We start from the raw sequence: 26,326 nt of genomic DNA on the forward strand, positions 1-26,326 counted from the left end.
TTACCAGGGAGAAGTACACTTTGTTGAACGAGAAAAGACGGCATTTACTTTTGAACAAGGACTTCGACAATTCAAGGTGATGCCGGTTGGATTATGTAATGCACAGGCAACGTTCGAACGCCTCATGGAGACCGTTTTAAGATATCTTTCCATATGAAACCTGTTTAATATATCTGGATGGCATCATCATATTCTGGAAAAGTTTCAAAGAGCATTTAGAAAATTTTAGAAAGAAGCCAATCTAAAATTAAACTGAAAGAAGTCAATCTAAAATTAAACTGAAAGAAGCCAATCTAAAATTAAATTGAAAGAAGCCAATCTAAAATTAAACTGAAAGAAGCCAATCTAAAATTAAATACCGCAAAATGTAAATTGTTCCTGCTATGTACCTCCTAATTACTTGCTATGTTCGAAACATTAAGATTTGCTTAGGTTGATAAGAATTAATGAAAGGTGTGCAGCTGCATTGAAATTTTGTGTTTTTCTCCCTAGATATGTCAAAGCAAAACAATTTCTTTTAGAAAGTCTTCCAAGACGTTCCTTTGAAAGATATCCCTACAGTACTTTGCAATAATCAATAACTGGAGTTCATTCCAATATTTCTTTGTAGTAGACAGAATGACATTTGGAGAGAATTTATTAACACATATAAGTATAATCTGCGATTAATTGTTTCTTATGAAATTATCTGCACTGCTTCAGTCAGATTATTCATAACTTGAAGCACTGCTGATTTTCTGTAGCATCAAACTAATTTGAAATTCAGATGTGCTACTCGAGCATCCAGTTGATAGGGCTTGAGCTCACACTCTCTTTCTGTCTACTCATACATTTTAAGTACCGTTTAACGATTGCTTCTCTCGCGAATTAGAAATGAAAGTATTTTTGTAATATTGGCAACATTTCCGTGAGAATTAGCAATGATTACACATTCAGAGCTAATTCAGACTGCGCCATTCAACTGCAAAACTTAATTCAGACTGCAAAATTTATCAGCTTGTGCATGCTTCAGCTTTTCCGTTTTACACTGACAACATTATGTGAATATTATCAATGGAATAGCTACTGTACATAAAATTACCCGCTGATCATAATAATCTGGTCTCTCCAAATATTAATTAATATTTGCGAGCATTTGCTTGCGCGTGCTCTCGTAGCGTAAGTATTTAGCACGTCCAACTAAAAAAAATAAATAAATAAATAAATAAAATAAAAAAAATAAAAAAAAAACCTGAAATGTTTCAGATTTTAAATTACGTCCAAAGGGGCGTTTTTTAACATTTTGTGTGTTACCTTTCTTTATTAAATATCATGTTCCTCGCACTTAAACCATAAGATCCAGTGCAACAGCAATATCTCAAAATAGTTTTAAAACGAGCATATCTTTAGAATTTCCGATACAGAGACTCACGCGCTGGAGATAAAAATCTTTTTTCTGCACAACGTTGCCATTGCTCGCTTTGAAATCCTTGAGTTTGTTAATCAAAAATTCGTCAAAGTTTTAAAAAATAGGAAATCGATCATAAAACAAATTTCAAATTTCAAATTTGGTCTTCCACATGCTCATATTCGTTGGAGGATTACGTTATTCAAAATTCGATGACTCTATGTACCGTTGTTTTATCACTATACGAGAAATATACATACATTTATGCAGATTTTTCATTATTTAATTTCTTTAAATATAATGCAGGACTCTAACATTTTGTGGCAACAGTTTGAAAAGTGAACCGACATTTATGAGTCCGACGCAAAATGCCAAAACGAAACTAATAGTCCTTCGGGATTCAAATCCCTTTAAAAAAAAAAAAAAAAACGTAAGCTATTAATCGTAAAAACGTATTAATCGAATCTTGGATGGCACAGAAACATTTCCAAGTTTCCTGCTCCGAAAAATTTATATCGCATTCCTCAGCGTGTGTTCTTGTAAGTGGTTGGCAGGTTCCGCTAACAAATGTAAGATTTGTGGTTCGAGTCCCAAAGTTCACTCTCGTGTTTCCTGTCTTTGAGAATTTAACGGTTTCTACATATATTTCTGTATTAGAAATATTATTAAATTAGTCGAATAAGTTATTATTCAGCTATTATTCAGGTACAAAAAGAAAATTACTTATAATACACACGTTCTGTAGAAAACTTTCCCTCTGGGAAGCTATTTATTTAAGGAATTCTTATAAGCTTAATTTGCATCAGGTTAGGCTACTTAGCCAAATGAGCATTTTCGGAGTTTTTGCCATGTTTAACACAAACACGAATTAGTTTCTCTTAGAAAGTCCTCCATGAAGACTGCCCTCATAAAGTAAATCTAAGAATTCCCTAGAGGCTAGAATACACATAGCTTTTCGAGGTTTGGCGCTAATTACCGGTTAATTGATTTTGATAGTAAGTTGTAGAAAGATTTCAAAATTTCATATAGTTAGTTGCTTTTCACACAGGCGAAAAGAATCATAAAAGGCACGCAAAAAAATTCATATAATTAGCACAGGTTAAACAACATGTCGTCACAAATACGTTTAATGATATAAAATAATTTTAAAAAAAATTCAGGACATTTCTTTAGTAAAACCTAACATTTTCGTTGGAATATTTTAAACATTTTCATTGCGCTCAGCAGGAAGTAACCTAATTCCCAAATAAACTGCATTTGGAATTAATAGAAATAAACACGAAAAAAAAAATAAATGAATAAAATGTGAAATATCTGTCTAAATTATCTCGTTATTTCATTTATTTATTTCCCTTTCTACTTAAAATATCTCCACTTTAACCCCGTTCTGCAGTTTTAGAATTTACTTCCCAAGGGCTAAAATAGAACGATCAATTCTAAGTTAAAAGGAAAGATAACTAAGATGTAAATAAACTTTAATGAGAATCGATTCAAAGAATCTACTTTTCTAAATGAAAACCCGCAGGCCAAATAAATTCTTTCGTAAATGCAAGGACACATTTTGTCGATTTGAAGATAAAACTAAGAATAAAATATCCATTAACATAAAAGGGGATCAATGATTAGCGCTAACATTATTTATACCACAAAAATCAAATAGCAAAGCAGTTGACAAGAGGTTCAAATATCACAGATGTGATGGCGACGTACTAGATGACAAAACTGTAAACAGGAGCAAGAAAGTAAATTTTGGAAGGCGTTTGGGGGAACAAAGGTAAACTAAAATTAATTTAGTTTTCGTACCTATAAGCACACTTTTATCTATCGTTAGCCCAAAGGGCGTTAACCCAGAAGGGCTCTTAATTTCGTTTGGGCATTTTGCGTTTATTCACTTTTCAAACTGTTGGCACCAAATATTATCTCCATGTATTATACTTAAAGAAACTAAATAATGGATAATCCGCATGAATGCATGAATGCTTCTCGCATTATGAAAAAACAAATAACTATATGAAATTTACCTAGAGCCATCCAATTTTGAATAACGTTATTCTCCACCGAATATGGGCATCTAAAATCCCTAATTTGGAATTTGTTTTATTATCGATTTCGTATTTTGTAACACTTTAAGGAATTTTTGATTAACAAACTCAACGATTTCATAGTGAGCAATGGCAACGCCGTACGAAAAAAAAAACATTTTTATCTCCAGCGAGCGAGACTGTGTATGGGAAATTCTAAAGATATGCTCATTTTAAAATTAGTTTGCGGTATTGCTGTTGAATCGAATTTTATAGTTTAAGTGCGAAGAACATGACATTTAATAAATAAAGGTAAGCGTTCAGATGTTATTTTATTTTAAAAATTAATTCTACTTTCTAAGATTTTGAAAAATTTGATGTCCAAGAATTTCTAAGATTTCAGCTTCGATTCGCAACATGCCTAGTAATTTGCTGCGAATTCCTTCGATTAGAAGAAAAATTCAAACTAAGAATATATTGAAAACATAATAAAAACATAATATTGCTTTAAGAAAGTCAATGAATTTAAGTTTCAAAACTACTGCCTTGATTATATGAATTGCTGAAACACAAAAACTGATTTCCATAGCTGATTTATTAAGATAATCGACTTTAACGTTTGAAACGGAGACTGTATTATTTAAGCAAATCATAGATTATTCACAAATATTATATTATGTATTTTAACTCAATTCAGATTTAATTTCAAGCATTAGCTTTCATCTTGTTAACACATTATATTGTTCAGAAAAAGGGCTAAGATAAAGTATCTTTTATAAGATATTCAATTGTTCAGTGAAACGAAATTAATAAAGATGTCCTTTCTTTCGGAAAATACACAAAAATGATAACATAAATGATTCATCGGATTTAAAAAACTCACTTTTTAAAAGCGCACACCATTATAATGCAGAAATTCATCAAATTTTCGTCATACGCCCCAAATCTTTTGTGTGTGTTGCACTTGTCAGACGATACACATCCAAGCCGTAGTCAAATTTGACTCTAACTTGAAATCAGAAGACCTGGGATATCTGATGCTGTTCCTTTCTTCAATGTTACGTTAGATATTTTAGTACATGTCCCACAGCTGATAACACTTGTAGTGTTTAGAGTATGCATCAATGCTTCCCGTGTCTTACAAATAATATTGACCAAAATCGACTGCGCTTGCGTTTGTGTAGTATGAGCACAGAATACATCGCAAATATGTAATATGGGAAGAAATCTTGAGATGTTTCAGGTTCCTTTTACGTGTGAATTATTACTCTTTGTGCAGTGCTTTAAAAACACAGTATTCTGAAACCCAAGGGCAGTTATTTCAATTTGGCTTATTCTGAAACTCAAGGGCAGTTATTTCAATTTGCTTTACTAGTGACTTACCTTGAAAAAATATACATAACAATACATCCCTAACAATGAATGCACTTTGGCCATAACTTACGGTATTGTTATTTCAATGAACTTATGGGGATGAGAACAAACTGAGGTTCTCTTTATCAAGGTACAAGGTATAGGAAATATCTACATTTGTTATTTTTCTAAAAAGTTAACCGAAAACGGAGGAAGATAAATAATTAAAACCAGGAATAATTTTAAAGAAAGAAATATGTGATTCTAATATTTTTATGCTCGTAAATACTACTAAATTACCATACGAATTCACCGAAAATTTCTACATATGTATGAATTTAAATGTACTTTCAGAGTCAGTCCTTTAGCATTTCAATACATGTATAAACTTAAATTATAAATTATTCTTTTAAGGGTGAAAACACTTTCTTTCCCTTAGTTAAACATATGCTATGCGAAATATTTTTAACAAAACTACATTTTTAACTTCTGTTGTAAAAATATACTTGCTGATTATTGCTTTTCACGTTTAAAAAGTAAAAGCTACAAGGAAAAATATTTTACATAAAATTCTTTAAAAAAATTCAATAAATAAAGTGTTTGTTTTTAAGTTAACAATAGCAGCATATTTATAAGCAAATTAAGAAAGTTGCAAAAGTTCGATGTTTAAAATAATAAGTTGGTGGTAACTTCACACATGCAATAAATATCCTGTGTGCATAATACACTGGAACAAATACCTGTAATTTTAAACTGGAAATTATGTCTGCATTTATTATGAATAACTCTCTTTAATAGTGGAAATAACCAATCCCTAAATTTCGTTTTAATGCACTGAATAATTTGAAAGTGCAATTACTTTTAATCATAAAATGTGACTTTCTTCATATATATATATATATATATATATTGCAAAGAAGTTCAACTGCATTATTTTAATTATGTATTCTTGGATTTGATGTAAAGGATACACACATTCAGTGGCAAAAATAAAATTATTATTAGGTAAGTGATACTTTTCATCCTGAAACTGTTCCGTTTTACGCATTCATTACAGAAAAGTTGTAAAAGTAGAATGTTTAGAATAATGAGGGCGTGGTATACTTCACACATGCAATAAACTTATTTTCAAAAACTCTACTTCAAGCATGCAATAAACTCTTTGTTATACCAAGGATGTTCAAAAACATTCACCAAAATTATCAAGCATATTTACGCACCAACAGCCAGTTTCTGATTGCTTCTGAGTAGATTTATTGGAATATCAGTCTAATGATTGTTTGATTTGAAGTACATTCTACACAGGTGTTTCTTTAGAAAGCAGACAGAAAGAAGTAGCTAAATACGATGTCAAAATTGTTAATAGGTAAACATTCTGAAGAAGCTCGAAAACAAACACAGTTTTCAGCATATTCCTGTCCGGGCGGCCATAGTACTGCAGATTCATTACTGATCCAAACTGGTTAGCCATTAGGCTAGACCAGATCCATGAGTCCAAGAGCCGTGAGTATTTCCAATACGAAGATAAGTCATTTCAATAGATCCTCTTTTACAAGTCTCAAGTAGGTGTGAAGATGTCCAGGAGTGAAATTATCAGTATTGCATTTCCTACAGGTGGGGTATATCTTATTTCGCCGGTTAAATTTATGGCACTTCAGTTGTCGACTAAGGAGCCTCGTAGTCTGCTGAGCATGATTACCCATAAAAGCAATAACTCATCCCGGCTGCCTCTCAAAGTACCAATCATGAGCCGTAAGGAGAATGCCAGAAAGAGTCAGCAGTAGATTTAACTCTCGAGCAGATCTCCAAAACGCTCAGAGTGCAAGTGGCGAGAGTCATTGAAGTATCTTCCTTAGCTAGGGCATCAGCTGTTTCATTACCATAGAGGCCAATATGTGAAGAGATCCATTGCAGATATACATCATGGGGAGAAGAGAGTTTTTTCAGTAACGCCAAAATAAAGAGAAAAGTCTTTTATTACCAATATAGCCAGTTTGGGAAATGCTGCATAGAACTGCGACTTTCAATCAAAACCACTAGATGACTTAGATGAGCAGGTCCCATGGGACATAGTCCGATCCTGTGTGTAATATAGTGAAACTATTGTTAGCAATTATGACTAGCATTTCAAAGGTGGTAATTCAGAGTAATATAACCACTCCAGATGCAGAAAAAAATCCTACGTCAAGTCAGAAAATACCGAAGAGTTAGTAAAGTTTAAATTCTAGGTGGAGAACCGCCGAAGAAACCTGGTGTAAGAAGCAACATTAAATAGCAATATTAGTTAGTGGAACATGAATAATTAACTTGTGGTACTACAATATCAATGATCAAACAAAATCTTTCGCTTCAGCTGCGGAAGTTAAAATTAAAAAAAAAAAAAAAAAAAAAAATACGTGCCTATGTAAGGGAAACAGAAAGACATTCGAGAAAGTTTCTAGTTTAATAACTAGGAAACGGAAATTTGAGCACTATATTTTGACAGAAAAGTGAACGGAAAACAGTAACGAAATAAGTTCTTCAAACGCTAATGGTTAATGAACCCAATTTGTATTGGTACATTTAGCGTTTCAAAAACTTGTTTCTTAGTCGCATTTCGTTTCCTTCTCCGTTCTAGCAGATGGGGCTAGGAGTTCCGTTTTCTGTCATTTAGCTAGAACATTCTCACACTTCTTTCTGTTGCTCCCATTCATGCACTGTTTCTTTTTTTATCATATTTTTTTGAAAACTGAAGAAGAAGAAGATTCCATTTGATTTTCGAAATAGTACTGAAAGTTTACTCACGATACGCCAATTTTTGTTTGTTAATTATTATATTTTAAAAGCAAAATCATACTCTCTTCTTTCATTTTCAGAAAAATAATGTTCACATATCTTTTTTTGATTGTTTATCGAATATATATTTTACTCCAAAAACAATGATAAATTTTTTATACTGTCTTCACCGTTAGTACACAAGAATTTTATTGTGCTAAGTAATTTGTAAACATCATTTCATCACTACGATGCCTTTCTTACTCTCGCTTCATTTATTCCACAATCAACAATATCAAATGCTCCGACGTGGTTACCAATAATTCTCTTAGCTGGCCAATCGAATGCTATGACCTTTTGAGTTTCGGCGAATTGTTAGATTCTAAATATGCACTTTACAATCCGTTAAATCTGTACTTTACATTTCAGTTACATTAATATATGTTAATTATTCTTGAATTAAAATATCTGCAATGCTTATTTTTAAAAGTTTATAGTTTGAAGTTACATCTAATATGAGTAATATTTTTCAGTGAAATAAATATTATAATCAATTTAATGGAATTTTTTAAGGAAAACTACCACTATTTATAATAGTTAATATAAAAAGTAAATACATAAATGAATAAACAGCGTTTGATGTTAATATATAATCTGCAATCCAAACATCTGAGAGCGTCTAGGTAATAAAATGATTTAAGTACAAATATTAAAATTTCAAGGAATAGGTAATGTAAATTATTGTGAAACACTTAAGCACTTCTTTGATATTTTTTACTAAAATAATTTAAATTCCAATGGAAATATTTAATATGTAATAATGCTTTCTAAATCGCAATACAATAATTAGAGCTATAAATAGAATCGGGTAAAGATATTCGCAAAATGCAAATTAAATAGTCTTTCTCTCTTCATCTCACCAATTTAGTACTGGCCGTAGCAACGGAAATGGATGTGCGCCACGATGGAAACAACGATGGATTTTTATTAAATTCAACATATCTCAGTTCTAGCAAATAATATTCTGGACGATGAGTGGGAAAAAGGAAAGAGGTAGAGAAAGAAAAAATAAACGTTGAAACGGATTAGAAAATGGGAATAATTTATGATTCAGGAAATAACACTACGAATGGGGAGTCGGATGGGTAATTTTTTATATTACAATTTTTACGTGAAATATATTTACGAATGAAGAACAGGGATTAAATAATAAATGAAAATATATTTTTCGTAGCAATAACACATTGTCATCCAAAGCTATAAATGTTATACTTAACATAATGAGGAGATACACAGTATTTCCCTCTTTAAATACTATTATGGTTTTCGATAGTGCATGTCTGGATTAAGGAGTCTGGCATCAAAAGAATGACTATTCAAGCACTATTGTCTTTTTCTGTCAATAGCACGATCTCGAAATTATATGATTAATTTCTTATAATCCAACAACTAAACCAAATCTCGGTCTACGTGAAATTTAAAGTAAAATAGTCTGTGTGGGAGAAATGATAGTTTTTTAGATATTTCTCTCGTCTTCTTAGCCTCCCGCCTTCGTAGTGTAATGGTTAGCATGCTCGGCGAGTATTTGAAAGATCCGAGGCTCGGCTTCCGGCAAGAGCATTGCATATTTTTCATCTACGCCTGATTCTAAATAACCTTATGTCTCTACAGTGGCGCCCGAACTAAAAAAGGTGGTGGGTGATAATTCTCCACCATCAGGATTTGGCGATTGAATCACCTAACCCCCAGTCGCCCTTTAAATGGGGAAGTATATAAGGTATTTTTCTCTCGCCTTCTTAGCATGCTTTCGTGGTGTAATAGTCAGCACGCTCGGCAAGTATTCGAGACGTCCGATGTTCGAGTCCTGGCGTGGACATTGCATATTTTTCATCTACTCCTGCCTCTAAATAATTTAATGTCTCTACACTTTAGTAGTTAAGATGTCGTAACGTGTGGCCTCAACTTGTAAATTTACACAAACACGTAAGAAAGGTTTAAAGCCCTTTTTATTCCACTTTAAAAATAACAGCTGCTTTCACTTGACGTTCACAAACTTCGCCGACCCGGCGGTTTAACAGAAACAGAAATGTGAAACTAAACAGTAATGACTGGATGAATAAATTGTTAGATCACTACCTACGAGGCTCTGAGATCTTAACTAACCTAACCCCGTTCTAAAATACAGCTGAGATTCAGCGAGCTTACTAATTAAGCAGTTGAAAGATTCAGCAAACTGCCGAGATAGGCACATAGACCGAAACGCGCGGTTCTTAAATTTCTACCTAGCAACCTTCACGTTCGCGATTCAAGAAGCACACTTACAATCTCGTTTCCCTTCTATTTAAACTCCACTTACTTCTGCTAAATTTGAATATACTGCGCGCTCTACTACAATTTACATACTCTAGCATTGGCAATTCTAGGGGAAAGTAAAGGCTTGACAGGAAAGATAGCTTAAACTTAAAATAAATATTAGTTCAAATAAATATAAACCCTACAAATAAAACTTTAGATTATGGATCAGACAGAACCTCTTAGCAATGACTAGCATTCTTTATAATCATATGGAGGTTTTCTCTTCTTCTAGTTTTAGAGATCAACAGATTTTTGGGAACATGAAAAATCAACAATGCTCTCGCCATGATTCTAATTATGGATTTTCTTATTTCCAGTTCGAAGTTCTAATTACTTACACCCTGAAAACAAACATGAGGGGAATGCGGCACGAGAGACGTTTGAATACAAACAGAATTTTCATACTCCATTTTTAGCTTTCAACGAATTCATTGCTCAGCGAGCAAAAACACAGAATAAAGCTGCTTTTATGCCAAATTTAAAATTTCATATTGGCGCATTTCTCTGACATTTAATTAAACAAATCCATATTTGAGATTGCCAATAACAGTGCTAGTTTTTCGTTCCCCCACCCCTGTTAACTATACACGATAACACGCCACACCAGGAGTTCATAAGAGAGCTGCATAGATTAGAGTTTAGACTAATGAAGGTGTCATTCCGTCTCCGATATTTTTGAAATTTAAAAATTTAGTTAGAGGTGAAAGTTTTCTCTAGTTCTGGAATGTATGGTTGATGGAATGTATGGTTTTAATGAAGCCCGGTGAAAGTTGAAAATGAGCCACAGGCTGGTCGGCCGAGAACATCACGAATTTAATTCGTTCCTCTGTACAACTGAAATGTTCATGAGCCGAAATAAAGTTTTGCATAGGAATTAACGTAAAAGGGAATGTTTGTTAATTCATTCCCGGCCCACAAATGACTGCTCATTCAAATTTAACAACAGTTCCTTGTGCACAGGTTCATAATCTCAAAATCAACGGAAATAGAAAACAAGAAACATAAACGCAATATTAAACAGATAGCTAGATGAAAACTTCATTTAATTTTAATGTACCTGTGCTAAGGAGAACGGATGATATAAGTGGAAAGAACTGAGGAAGATGCTATTGCTTGGATGCGAAATTCTCTTCGGTGAAAGCATCAGGTAACTGCTTTAGAAAGCATCTTCTATTATATTTTCTTTGTCTCTAAGCGCCTGCGTGGGACTTATTGACCTGACTTTAATGCAAAATTTGTCCAATGTAATTTGTCGTTACATGATTTTAAAAATAAACAGCATTTTCAACGATAATGCTTACTGCTGCTTTATCAGAGTGAGATCTTTACATAAAAAGAAGTTTGTATATTACCCCATTTTGTAAAAATTTCGCGGATCACAGAAATAGTATTATTATTTCTTCTTCCTCTTTTTCTGAAGGCATTTCTTCTTTCTGAAGATATTTTGTTCTTTCACCCTGAGATCATTTTTAAGCTCCTCTAGTAATTTTTATACAGTGCAGTAATTCATTGTTAACTTCCAAGCCTATGGGTATGCTTACAGACATTATCATGGGTAACAAAAATAAAATAAAATAAAGAAAAAAAAATCAAATTATTCAGATTTTTTCTTTATCAATTATATGTTATTTTCTTTATCAATTATATATTATTTCTTTATCAATTATATATTATTTTTTTATGATTTTTTTCTGGATCATCCAAAATTGTTAAGGTTTTGTTAAGGATTTGTTAAGGTTTTCTAAGCTCTCACTGAGCTCGCAGTCCACCAGTCTACTGTTGCAATTACTCCTGTTAAGCCTTTTTTTTTTTTTTTTGCTTTATTATTAAGCATCATGTTCTTCGCAATTATGCCATATACAGTTCAACAGAAAAATTGCAAAAAAAATTAAAAACAACATAGTAGCGAATGTTTAGAATTAACGATGCAGTGTTAAGTGTTGGCATACAATTTTTTACTTTTTTCAGTTTGGTGTCTCATATCAATGCTCAGGTTTCTTTGTGAGATGACTTGTAAAACTTTTTGTTCCGTGTTTTTATTATAAACATTTTTTGTGTTAATCTTATTTATTAAATATCACGTTTTTCGTCCTTACACCACATAAAATTCAATTCAATCAGAAAGCAATTAAAAACAGCATAGGTTTGGAATTTCCAATAGTCTTGCACGCTGCGGATAAAAATGTTTTATCCCGAACAGTGTTGCTCGATTTCAGATCTTTGAGTTTGTTAATAAAAATTCATTCAAGTTTCACAAAATATGAAACATAAAATTCGGACTTCCGCTTTCACAAGTTTGGGTGCAGAATTATGTTATTCAAAATTTGGTGGTTCTAGGTGCTGTCGTTTTTCACAATGCGCAGAATATCCATGCAGATTCTTCATTATTTTAATTTCTTCAAAAACAATACAGGGCTCTACAATTTCGTAGCAACAATTTGAAAAGTGATTCGCCGTTTATAGTGAACTACGCAAAATCCCTTTCGAGACTTTGGGGCTCCCTTTTGGGCTAAAAAGTGTACAAAGTCTCGGCCTGCAACGTAATCCCGATGTGGTCTACAAGCTCCTGTTCTTTATCCTGTATGTCGCTTACTGCCAGGCTTTGTTAATGAGAGTTAAGCAATTAAAATATTAAAATAATGTCTCAGGAAGTCCCGAGTGTTAATTACGTGTCATAGGTTTCCCGAAAATTTCTTTGAAAATAATAGTTTGCCAATAAGAGTGCCCATAGCTTGAGGCACCGTTTCGTCATCCAAGGAAAATTTTGTTCAGATAGTCATGAATTAAATGTTGGTGAAGTGAGGGGTTCGTGACCTGAGATTCCACAATAATTCGAGCAAAATCAAATAGATTCCTTCTTAATCTGATACAAAAAGAAAAATTTCAACGAAGAAATTTCATTTTCTGTGCTTACAAGAATAAGTTTTTGATTGAGCTGACATTAATGAATATTTATTCAATGGTTTCATTAGAGTTCGATGGTACTCGGTAACCTTCACCTTATCCATTCATCACGGTTGTTATCTTCAACATATGCATGTTTCTATTATATCATATCCAACTAGATTTTAAAGTATTTAATTACAACAAGGCCTTAAGTACTCTTTGCGGAAAGTACATCAGGAAGTTTCATACATATGCATAAGCATATGCAATTTATTGAACAGTGTCCTTGAACAAAATTTCTAGGGAAGCTATAAATCCTGACGACCGAAAGTGCCACACCCTTCCGTTCACTCAAAGTCAGTATTGCTTTTACTTACGCAAGCGAGATTTAAAACTACTATTACGTGACGAAGAAAGTTTCTTATCTGTTCTTCAACAAACTTGGTGACACATGGGACATAGGCTGATAGCAAGCTTCTTTTAGGCCAAGTATAAGCTTTCTAACGATCTCATTTAAACCTGAAAATGGAGCTATAAACTTCACTGCGGATTTATGTTAAGTTTTACGCTTAGGCGTGCTTCGCATTGTTTTGAAACTGAAGCTATATCCAGTTTCAAAACAATGCAAAACATGTGTAATATTTAAAATAATAATCGCTTTGAAAATTTTATTTATACATTACGAAGCGTTTTCTTAAAATGTAATTTTACAGCATGTCATTTTTAGTATTACTAATGCTGATAACCTGCATAACAACTTAAAATGATAAAGTGTAATTATGTGATTATAAAAGGTATTAAATAAAAATATGAATCGATGTCTATTGTGGGAAAAAAAACTTTGAGATACTTTACTCCAAGATTTTAAATATTCCATCTTGGAGTCAGCTTGACCTGTTAGTCGAAATCAAGGTAGAAGATACCGCAAACACTCTTTCGCGCAATGCAAAAGATGGGGGACTTCTTGATATTCAGTTCGAGTTACCTATTAAAAACAATAATTTAGTTACGTCAGAAAAATTCCTGAACATGTTTCGTTCAACGGGGTTTTGTACAAGAACATGAAGGGGCAGAATTAAAAAGCATAGCATTACATGAAGAAGAAAGTAATTCCGTATTCGAAAGCAGTCGCTACATACGAATGCTGAAAAATATAAAACCAAAGAAGGAAAAAAAAAACGGTGCGCAGTTTCTGATAGTAAGATATGCTTTCATTATTATCCAGATTTCAGTACTTCTTATCCCTTATGTTGAAAATCACACTAAAGATCGCTAGTGTTTTTTGGGGCGGGGGGGGGGTAATAAGTCAAATACTCATCTCTCATATGCAGCGACTGCCTGGAATAGCAAGTCAAAAAGAATTTTACCTCTTCTTTTCAGTCTAATTACATAATACCTGCGATGTCTTGTGCTATATGCGCATATTGCTTATTTTCTCACCGTCGAGGCAGTTTACTTGATATTCCGCATTATGGCCATCTTATAGGTTTTTCATATTAACATTGGGTTCGTTTTTTATTTGACAGACTGTTATTAAGAGAGTCTAGCAAGCCAAGTTTAATTATACAGCCCAAGAGGCAATATCTCTCAAGCAGACTTGAAAAAGGAACTTCAAGAGAAAGCTCCGTTTTCGAAACTTCAGGTGACAGTTGCCAGAATATTGCCTACCAAAAAAGGAGGGCTAGAGATCTTCTGAAAATCCACAGAGGATGTCAACAGGCTCGAGAAACACCTGGAACATGCAAATGTACATGCTGAACAACACAGATAGCAGAGAAGAAAACCACGATGTGCCATTCACAACGTACCAGAGTCAGTCACGCCAGAGGATATTATCGCTGAACTCAGCAGCGCAGCAAACGTCTCACACAATGCAATTAGAGCACTCTTTAAGCTCAAGGAGAGAAGGTCTAATAGACGTAAGTGGATCTTTGAACGTCAGCCTTCCAGGTTTGCTACCATCATTGCTGCCATCAACATGAGTCAAAAAGATATTCACGGAATGGAATTTGCACACCATCTCAGAATACCTCGGAATACGACGCTGCTTCAAATGTCAACAGCTGGGACATACGCAAGACGTTTGTAAAAGCAAATGTAGCTACTGCTCCTTCTGCGGAGACAACCATAGTGTACGAGAATGCCACTCACAGCATCCTATCTGCATCAACTGCAGTGACTCAAATCACAGACACGTCTCCAAATATTATTTCAGACATCTTCTCTATTCACCGCAATGTCCAGAATACCAACGAGCTGCAAGTTACATCCGTAACATCACGGCATACTAATGGCCCAGGCCGAGTGCACATATCAGATGAAGAAACCGTTTTACCTCAATCAATTTATGATACGCTCCAAAACTCCCATCCTGCTGCACTGAGCAACAGGAACCTGAATGAGCTGACCACGGATATTGCTGGTGTCAAATTTGTGCAAATAAACTTGCAAAGAGCACGAGCAGCAACACCTCAACTCACACAATTCGTAATGGAGCATGAAACTGACTTCATCCTCATTCATGAACCTTATCAGCATGGCAATAGAGTCATCAACTTCCCACTTTCATGGACAGTAGTCAATGCTACTTACAAACCCAGATTCGCCACCATTTGCTGCCACCAAAGACGGTCTCCCAATATAATCAGATGTTCAAGAGACATAATCGCTTTAGCAATTATCGGTTTAACAACATTGCCAAGGCGATGCATCAGGCAAAACCAACGTTTCTTAAAAATTCTTACAATAAATTGCTGCAACTGCAGTATTTTCCCAAGCCCTTTAAGACAGGGCAAGTTTTTCTCTTCCAAAAGAAAGAAAAGGACTCCAACGATACGGCCTCATTCCGTCCCCTCTGTCTCCTGGCCGCCATAGGGTAAATTTATGAGAAACTTTCACTTCAGAGAATAAAGCACTAGTTGGAGATTAAAGATGAGATCACGGACTCTCAGTATGGTATCCGAGAGCAGCGCTCAACTATCCAAGCTCTTAGCGCCATACAAAAGTGAAACTATGACGCGTATGACTAACAATAATGTAGCCGACTTAGTCTGGATCTGAAAAGAGCGTTTGATTTCCTGTGGTGGCCAACAATCCTGGAGGCACTTCACGACACTCAGATCACTAATAATCTGCTGCAGGTGTGCAAACTTATCTCTCTGATCGCACTCTTGTAGCAGTGCATGACGGAGGAGTTGTTGAGAGAAATCAGATCAGGGGCTACCCTCAGGGTTCATGTTCAGGTGGAATGCAGGTGGAATTCATGTGCAGGTGGACCTATGGAATGCAACTTTTAATTCCATTCTCAAAGCACTGTGGCCAACCCACACAGAGGTGATTGCTTTTGCTGATGACGCGACATTCATCATCAGAGGCAAATCGAGAGACCAACTGGAAGGTAACAGTAATGAGACCATAGCACAATTTGTACGGCTCTGTGAAGGCAAGAAACTCACCATCTCGGAGCAAAAGTCAAAGTATTTGATCGTACACAAACCAGGTCAAACTCTTGCAAGAAATTCAGTTTTGAAACTAAAGGGCCGTACAATCAAACGAACTCGTCAACTAAAACTGCTGGGGCTTATAATCGATGAAAAACTCTCATGGCTGCCTCACCTCAGAGCAGTCCGCGCGAGGACACACGCAATTGCAAATACTTTAAGGGGCATTCAAGGCTCAGACTGGGGCCTTAGACCACATATCCTAAAAATCCTTTATCAGTCCGTCGTGGAAAAAATGGGCCTCTATGGAGCGGCAATCTGGGCAACTCCAATGAGCGAAAGGAAAAGAAAATTGCTCAGTAGTATACAACGCCGCATTGCTCTGGCTATTACTAAAGGATACCGTACAACAGCGACAGCGGCAGCCACAATACTGGCGGGACTTTTGCCACTACATATTAGAGCAGAACAAGAAGCAGCAGTAACGACTGTCCTCCAGTTACATCTTTGCACTACTTTTGGACCGCTATGCTATGATCCAGAGGAGTATGAAACAAAACGACTCATAAATGCAACCCATCCTTCACACCATGGAAAAGGGGTTATATCACACACCACCTCTCAGCACAGCTCCCATAAAAAAATAAGGCCAGCAAATGTCAGCCATTCGTCTAACTACGGAAAAGAAGTCTCGTCCCACACATCCATGGAAAGATGACTCTGATATAAAGGATCAATACTATGTTTGTACGGATGGTTCAAAAGTTGACGAACAAGTAGGCTGTGGCCTTATAGTAACTAAGAACAAGGAAACGCTGCTAACATGGAAAGGTCATATTGGACAGAATAATTCAGTTTTCCAGGCTGAAGCAATTCGCAAAGCTATCGAGTTAACAAGCCCTCCAGTAGGATCCACTATTAATATTCTTACAGACAGCCTCTCGGTCATATATGCCTTACGAAATCCCGGACATCCTTCTCCTATCATAGCGGAGATTCAGGACATGCTGAAGGAGCGTTCACCGACAATTAATATCCTCATATCTTGGATAAAGGCGCATGCCGTCATTCAAGGTAATGAGGAAGCCGACAGGCGAGCAAAAGAAGCAGCTTACAATATCGATGCTCAAAGCGTTATTACCAAACTCCCGTGGTCTCACCTTAAAAAAGTGACAAGGACAGAAGCTCAGTACCAGTGGCAATGGGAATGGGACACTACCGAACAAAGCAGGAAGACCTATGAATATTACCATAAAGTTTCGCTCGATCGTCTCGAGTCATCCCCACAAATAATGAGATTTGTGACGGGGTACGGGCCTTTCCCCTCCTATTACTATGAGCGAGGAATTGCAAATACCGAAAATTGTGTCTGTGGAGACATTGGTAAACCAGACCATTACTTGACCCAATGCCCTCTAACCGAATAGTGGCATGTGTAGCTTCCGGAACAGGCAATTTCTCACAAGAGTTATCTGATCAAACAGCCAGCATTTCGCATCAAAATATTCAAGATAATGCAGAAACTGGAGGAATTGGGAACATATTTGTGCAGTGTGGAATACTTCCCTGTCAATCTCTCTTCTCTCTCTTTCTCTTTTCAACTGTATATATTATGAAACATGTATGTATTATGGCCAATGAAAATTATTATGAACTATGTATTATGTAACAGTCTCAATATATCATGAATTATGTAAGCAACTATGAACTATGTAAGCATGTATATGCATGAATTATGTAAGCACGTATTATGAAAGATATATGTATTATGAACTACTTGTATATAAGCATGTACTATGAGCTATGTAACTATGTAAGCATATATTATGAACTATGTAACTGTAAGCATATATTATGAACTATGTAACTGTAAGCATATATTATGAACTATGTAAGCATGTATATAGGATCAATGTATGCCCTTATAGGGCTCATGAGGTGTTGGCCTGGATAGTTGCGGAACCTGGACTAGACCCGAATAGTCTAAGTAAGCCGCACGGGTGTCCAGATTCTGCTCTCAACTGTCAACTGTTTTACAATGGCACGTCATGAAAAATGCAAAGACTTTAAGAAATGAAATTACGAAAATGATAAAAGGATTGAAATGAAAAATAGTTCTGCTTTGCTCATTTGAAAAAGTAGCGTAATACAATAATTAGATGTTATCAAATTCCTATTTTCATATTATGACAATTTTTATCGCTCATCCAATCGCTCCAGATTTTATTTAATTCAGTGGAATGTTGCTTCATCGTATCATGTTATATATAGTCGAACTTCGACGATTCATTTTTCAGTGGTGCAAAACGGGAAAACAATGAATACATGATTTTTTATTTGCATAAACGTACAAATATATTTATGTATAGCATTAGTTTGCCGTATATTAGAAATGATGAAAAATTAACTCCCTCATATTTGATGAATTTGTCACTTTCAAAGAAGTTGGAATATAAAAAAATAAATAAAACAAACTTTAAATGTGTACGACATTACTAAATCAGTTTGGAATAAATATTACAGAATTAACAAAACAACAAAAAAGTAATTCAGTACAGAAATAAAGAATAATAATTAAAATATGCTGCTTAGGGATTATGAACTAAAACAGCAAATCAAGGCACGTTCTGCAAATATAAAATACTCAAAGTCTATAATATGAAAAATTGCAAGGGGATTAAAATAAAATATCGAAGTGAAAATGAAAAAAAATGGTCAAATGTGGTTATTGTATCTTACTTAAGATAGTGCAGACTGTAGTCAGTGAATTAACAGATGTTTTACTTACACTTAACGGGAGACATATTTATAAATTCCGAAATGATCAGTACAAATGGGAACATAAAATGTACGAAACACTAGAAGACTAGAAAACCTGAATTATCACAGTCTCTTCAATCAAACAGACAGGAAAAAGGGTGTAAAAAAACTCTTTAATTAACTACAGTTAACAGAATACATCACTTGTGCTTACAAATATACCCAACAATTATGGCTTAAATCATTATGGCTTAAGATAAAGAATTGCCTTCACTAAGCAAAACTAAACTAGCTTAACGGCTACACAATTAAAGTGACCTAAAGGTCGGGGTGACAAAACTAATGGTGAGAATCATGCAAACGCTGCAGAATTACTACTCGCAGGAGAATCGAAATTAGCAGCGTGTCCTTCAAAAGGGAGAACATGCTCTAATTCTATCTTCTAAAACCTTCCTTTTAATACTCTCTTTTTTCTAACTTATTTGAACATCGCGCGATCTAGAAATTTAAATTCTCGCAGGAAAATGTATATGAGGAGGATAGGAAAGTTCACTAACATAAAATATTTGGGTAGACATAAAATAACTGGTTAAAAAAATAAAAAATAAAAACTGATATCCATGTTTGAGAACAGGATCATTTACGTAATCTGGCGTCTGCAACAACACTTCAGGGAAAATCTGAAAATACGATACGATAAGAAGGTAGTGATAAAACAAAAGGACTTCAGGGAAAATATGAAAATACGATAAGAAGGTGGTGATAAAAAAAACAAAGTTCGGGGGGGGGGAATTTGAAAATATGATAAGAAGGTGGTGATAAAACAAAAACAAACTTCAGGGGAAATCTGAAAATACGATAATAAGGTGGTGATAAAATAAAAGGACTTCAGGGAAAATATGAAAACACGATAAGAAGGTGGGTGATAAAACAAAAACACTTCAAGGAAAATATGAAAATACGATAAAAAGGTGGTGATAAAACAAAAACACTTCAAGGAAAATATGAAAACACGATAAGAAGGTGGGTGATAAAACAAAAACACTTCAAGGAAAATATGAAAATACGATAAAAAGGTGGTGATAAAACAAAAAAAACTTTAGGAAAAATATGAAAATGCGATAAGAAGGCGGTGATCAAACAAACACAGCATGCATTTGTGACGTTGCAGAATTCAGTAAAAGACGAAATTTATATAGGGTAACTATTTGGAGAAGCTTACAATTTTCAATATAAATGTGCTATAAATGTCATGCTTCTATCCGAGGTTTAACAATGTAAAGAAATTATTTTCGAATCTGCTTAAATTGCGAATTTAGGCTAATACCGCAAGAGTTAAACACATTTTCTAGAATAATTTCTGATTATAAACCCCCGTCTTACATTCTCAAGATAATAATTATCAAGAAAGCAGCTCCTACAAAAATAAGAGAGGAAACACAAAATTATTTTCACATTCTTGTGCTTAGCTTGTAAAAAACGGAGAAAAGCCCACTGATGAAAAATAGATTTAGCAATGCAAGCCAAACTTTTGTTTAATGTCTATTCTGTCCTAAATTACATCCATTATTTTAAAAAAATCTTTCAAAATTGCTAACAGTTCATTTACTACAGGCAGAATTAAAGAGCTAGAATTTGCTGAAAATGTGATAATTACATTTCTGCAGTTAAGTTTTGGCAAAAGAAAATTATGTCCCCCCTCACATTAATTTTGAAAACTAGAGTAAGCTTTTTCATGGAATTTGCTTCATGGAAATAGTCACAATTTTAGCTGTTTTTCGTTGCACTTTAATTTTTAGCTTGCTTTTAAAACAAAAGAAATAACTTGACTTTTTAGTATGATTTTTATTTATTATTATATTAAAAATTTTATCCATGAAAATGCTTAGTTATAAATAAATCTGACAGTTATAAATAAAGCTTAGTTATGCTTAGTTATAAATAAATGTTAGTTAATAATGCTTAGTTATAAATAAAGTACAGAAATGAGTCCATACCAGAAATTAGTTTCAGTCAACAATTAAATTACTGAATTTCTGAATAAGGCAGTGATTACTTTTCATTTTAGTACGATTCATGTTATACAGTCCAGCATCGATCTATCATTTTTTTTCGTTTGCAGCAAAGTATGCGACGGCTATCTGCATAAGGAAAGGCATGCCTTTGTGATGAACTTTCTAAGAAAAACTGGCTCGTATCCAAGTTACACATGGGAAAAACACAAAAACGCCCATACAACCAGCCGGAATACAGGGATTCATACCTAAGTTGAACTGTCAGTGTTCAGGGACTTTACCGCTCGGCCACTGGTGGGGCTTTGCAGTGCGAGACTGAAGGGACAAAAGCAATGATTGCATGAAAATTATTAATTAAGAGAAGTATTATACATATAATAAATAAATAAGATCTGACATTCAATCTGAATAAACTACATAAAGAAACTACTTTTTCTGACAAAAAAGTATTGTACATTTTTGTCGTTTGAAATTACCTTCCCTTTGCTTCTTGGCTAAATATTACTTCAAATGAAAGAACAACGTTTCTAGAACTAAAACTAATTTCCCGTTTACTGCAATTCTACTTCAAGCACTCAAAAAAAAAAAAAAAAAAAAAAAAGCGTTCTTTTGAAAAACGTACAAAACTCCGGACCACATCTTGTATATTTTGATACACAATCGATCTTTCCTCAATTTTTTTTATTCTAAGCTGAAAACAAACTCTGAAAGCTTAGAAAATTATAAAACCATTTCCCGAGCAATTAATGCCGGGCACGAAAATTTTGAACGGTTAATGCGGAAAATACTACGATGGGAGCGTAATTTCAAACGATTAATGTGAAAAATACTATGCTATGAACGCAATTTTGAATGACTAATGTGAAAACACTATTCAGAAAACGTAATTTTAAAACAATTAATGCAAGAAATATTATTCTTGAAAACTGATTTCGAACGATTAATGAAATATTTTATATGGGGATTTTATGTCGGGAACTTAATTTTCGAACGATAAATACGAGAAATACAATGCCACGAATTTGATTTTCAAACGATTAATACGAGCAATATTATACCGGCAACACGATTTCCGTACAATTAGATCGGTAAAACGATCGTTCAGGAACAATGGATTCGGAAAAATTATTGTTGCAGGAACAACAGATCAAGATTATATTTCGTGTCCAACTCGATGAAACTTTTGACAATTTTAGTTGCTAATATAATTAATATTGATGATTGGAAAATATCTTGAACCACTAATAAAATAAAATAATTCTTCAATTATTGTTTTAAAGTCTTTTCCCTTTGGGAGCATAAACTAACGAGCTCTAAAAGACTGGATGAGCAATTATCCTCGGTCTTAATGATAACAGCAAGTTAGAAGAAAACATCCCTTTGTTCATTCAATATAATTGCTCAGATGGTCTCACTTGGGCTTACACAAAGCCAGGTTTTTCTGGCTTATCTCAAAAACAGATAACGATAAACTTAAAATATAGTAATTTTAGCCTAACGACTCTAATGATACTTTAACGCACAGGAAGGCTCTGACTTGTAGAAATCGGCGGAAAAACTAGACTAATGGTTAGAAGCACTCAACGCCACACCAATCTAATCGCTAGTAATTCAAAATAGCAATGTGGCTGGGTGAAAACCAAGGTCCGTACAGTGAAAAGGTTCGCGCATAAGAGGAAAAATGCGTTGAATGGTCAACCACATCGTGACGTCACAGGGAGACCTCTGTTGCTTTCTCTCATACTTCGAGGGTAGAAACTACGGTAGGCGCTTGAAACGAATTTGCGCTTATTTGACTGTTCTTATTTGCTAGGTGTTTACATTAAAATGTTAAAGAAGAATATTAACTAAATCATAATTTAACATGTATAAATATCTAATAAACATTTTTTATCGACATACATACGACTTTTGAAATATATATTTAAAACTAAACGTATCGAATAAATACGCAAATCAATGAATGAACACTAACCTGAAAAATAAATTTGCATTGTACATACCCTTATTTCTTTGACATATTTTATACTTGAGCGTATAATTTTTAAGACAGTATATAAAGATATCTTATAAAAATAAACTTTGAATAATTTAAACCGAGGGCAAATTAAGTTCAGAACCCAAATTATGTGCTGTAAATTGCATAAGTTTAGTGGCTATATTTATTAAATTCTAAACATAATCTAAGCTAATTCAAATATCATACTGAATAAGGAACTGGCACATGAATTCGCAAATGCTATTGTAAAAAAACAAAATAGATTTTTGTAGTTGCAGATTTTTTTATGTCACAATTCGCTTTTTCAGAATCAAAAATATTTTTATTTATTTATTTTACATTATGAAGATGTATTATATATATACATATAATATTTTACACTAAGATATATGCATTTATATATATATATAATATATACAAATATTATGAGATGAATGTTTAAAAAATATATATATATCAGATAATACGTAATACAAAATATATTTTTCTTTCCAAAAGTAACCAGGTATTTGCATCTAAACTTTAGTCTAGTTACGTAATTTGGATCAGTTCTGTTTAATAAAAAATATTTCTTTCAACAGATATGCTGGATACACCATTTTTTCCACAGCTAAGCTTTGCTTGAAGAAAAATTTTAAGTATTCCTTACAATGGTTAGGCTAAAAAAATAGCGCACCTAAGATAACAAAACAAAAGATAGCTCGATTTATATTCAGTTAAAGAAATAATTTTTTGATATTACGAAATTATTTTCTTCAATTTATTTTTTCTTTTCCGCGTTATGTCACAGTTTTCGTCGACTGAATTTAGTCTTCTTTTTTGTGCTTTCGAATATTTTTTATTAACTAATTTTTGATTTAAAGTCCTTAATCGTATGAAAGTTCGAATTCTAGCAAAGGACTTAAGTAAGTTTTCATCTGTGTCGGAAAACTGCTGTTTAAGGGTTTTGACAAAGTCCTTTATAATATTTTCTCCCTTTCTTAAAGTGGAACCGTTGAAAATTAAAAATTGTTCTTCCATTTTACGGACCTGCGTTTTCCACTCTTCAGAGGGTTGAATTAGTCCTCCATGAGACAGATGTTGTATCCACGACGAAATACAATTTGGATCTTCTTTCAGTTTATACGCAGTAAAATGGGCAGAACATATCCTACAAGAATTTGCATTCCATTTATCTTCTCGACGGCAAAGATTTATCCACTTCCTTCTTAATGTAGGATAACTTGGAAATTTATGATAAACTATGCGCTCAGATAAATTTTTAGTTTTTTCTAAACTGTTGTTGCAAAGAGCAACGGCACATCGCATTCCAGGCATCTAGTAAAATTGAACAAAAGAAAGAATTTCAGAATCGTTTTTCTGCACTGTAAGCATTCCATAATATAATATAAAAATATTCAGTAAATATTTTAACCTTTTGATATAGAAAACTATGTTATATTACATTAATATGTATATATGTAACTTTTTAAACATTTTTTAAATACTTTTTATAAACTTTTTAAAATTCTTTTTTGCATTTAAAGAATTATTTGAAATTTATTAATTACGAATTTCACCTTTTGGTCTTTGTGAAAAGTAAATTTCTTACTTTATGTCTTTACTGATAATTTTTTAACAACTAATGCGCAGAAATACTAGACATGTTTATATTTTGTTTTTTAAAAAAAAAAAGTTGTAATTTCACATATATACACATTTTTGTAATCTTTATTCTGTAATTTAAGCTGTTTTGGCACAAATAGATATACAAAATTCGTCTATAAACAAGCTCTGAACTTAAGCTTGTTATTTTACAATTAGTACTGAAGATAAAATATTTGATAGTATAAAACAGAAGTGAATATTACGTAACATTAAAATAAAACAAAAGTACTGAAATTTTACTAACCTTGAAGAAAATATTCTCACTGACAGAGGACTTCACAGGAGTTCAGCATTCGAAAGCAATGACTTGGCGTTTCCCTAATAGACTCGTATATCACGTAGGCCTCGTCTGGTCGCCCTGTGACGTCATACGTTGAGACTTGACGCATGCGCTCTATGCCTCAGTTTCCGAATGCGCGAACCTTTTCACTGTACGGACTTTGGGTGAAAACGAGACTGAAAGGGAAGTTGTTTTAACTAAAAATTAACTGTTAATAAAATTAGTCTCTCCAGTAAGGTATTCATGAAAGCGCTGCGCATTACTACAGTTCTTAATTTGAATACATTCTACAGCATACAGTTCTGCGTTCTTTTCAGGATAAGCAGATTTTAGCCCTTTCTCACATTCATTGCCGACAATCAAACTAATACCATCTCAGTTTAACATATATATAACTCAATTATTTCAAACATTCTAGTTGATTTAACGTTTATCTGTGAGTAAACTGCAATACATAGGCTGTTATTCAAACATATTTTCTTTGCTTGCATTACTTTTCAGAAAGCAAACTCAAATTTCGACCAAACTAAAAAGAAACTTTGTCATTTTTTGGTCTAATTTATCAGTAAAATTCGTGCACTTCTTTAATACGTTATCAAAATATGTTACTCTATTCCTGATTTTAGGCCCCATAATATCTTGAAACTAAACCCACGCAATAATATTGACTCAAAATCCATCCACTCAAAGCAGCTAAACCATTAGTAGTAGTGAATGCATGTCAGATAATGCATTATTGGCAGCACGGCTGCAAAGCCAGAAATGGATTCATGATTATGGTCACGTGCATCAGTATTATGGATCACACACCCACGACCCGAATGCCTCCAACGTTTATGCACATTAGAATATTTATCTCCCACTAACATTAAGGCCAAGACGATGTTACAAATCCTCAACAACAGTCGTCTTGTCTTCAATGACTATCGGAAAACGTGATAAATTAAACGAAAATAAGGGAAGACAGCTATTATTCAAGGCATGGAAAATTAGAGACAGAATATACGCTTCTAGAAAGTGCAAAGTATAATTAATATAAGAAGAATTATAATTAATATAAGAATAAATTTTAAAAAATTAAATACCGTATTTGACGGCATATAAGACGCACGTTTTTTCTTAAATTTGGTCTCAAAAAAGTTACCTGCGTCTTATACGTGAAGGACACAGGTTAATTTTCAATAGTGAATGCAATTTTTAGCCCGGATAAAGGTCTAGACACATATAACGTTATCTACATCTGCCATAATTATTTTGCGCATGCGTGAAATATATGTCGCCAAAAAGCTCCAATGCTCGAAGCTGATGTCGAAGTTCGAACAGGTTCTACGATCACATTACGTCAATGGAGCCTTTCCTTCTTTACATAGACTTTCTTTGACTCAGTCGACACACGTGTCGGTATCGGTGCTACTCTGTAGAAACGTGT

Source organism: Stegodyphus dumicola, chromosome 6 (assembly GCF_044657685.1).
Source record: "Stegodyphus dumicola isolate Sdum_Otavi_A_Nest chromosome 6, ASM4465768v1".
NCBI classification, from domain to species: Eukaryota; Metazoa; Arthropoda; class Arachnida; order Araneae; family Eresidae; genus Stegodyphus; species Stegodyphus dumicola.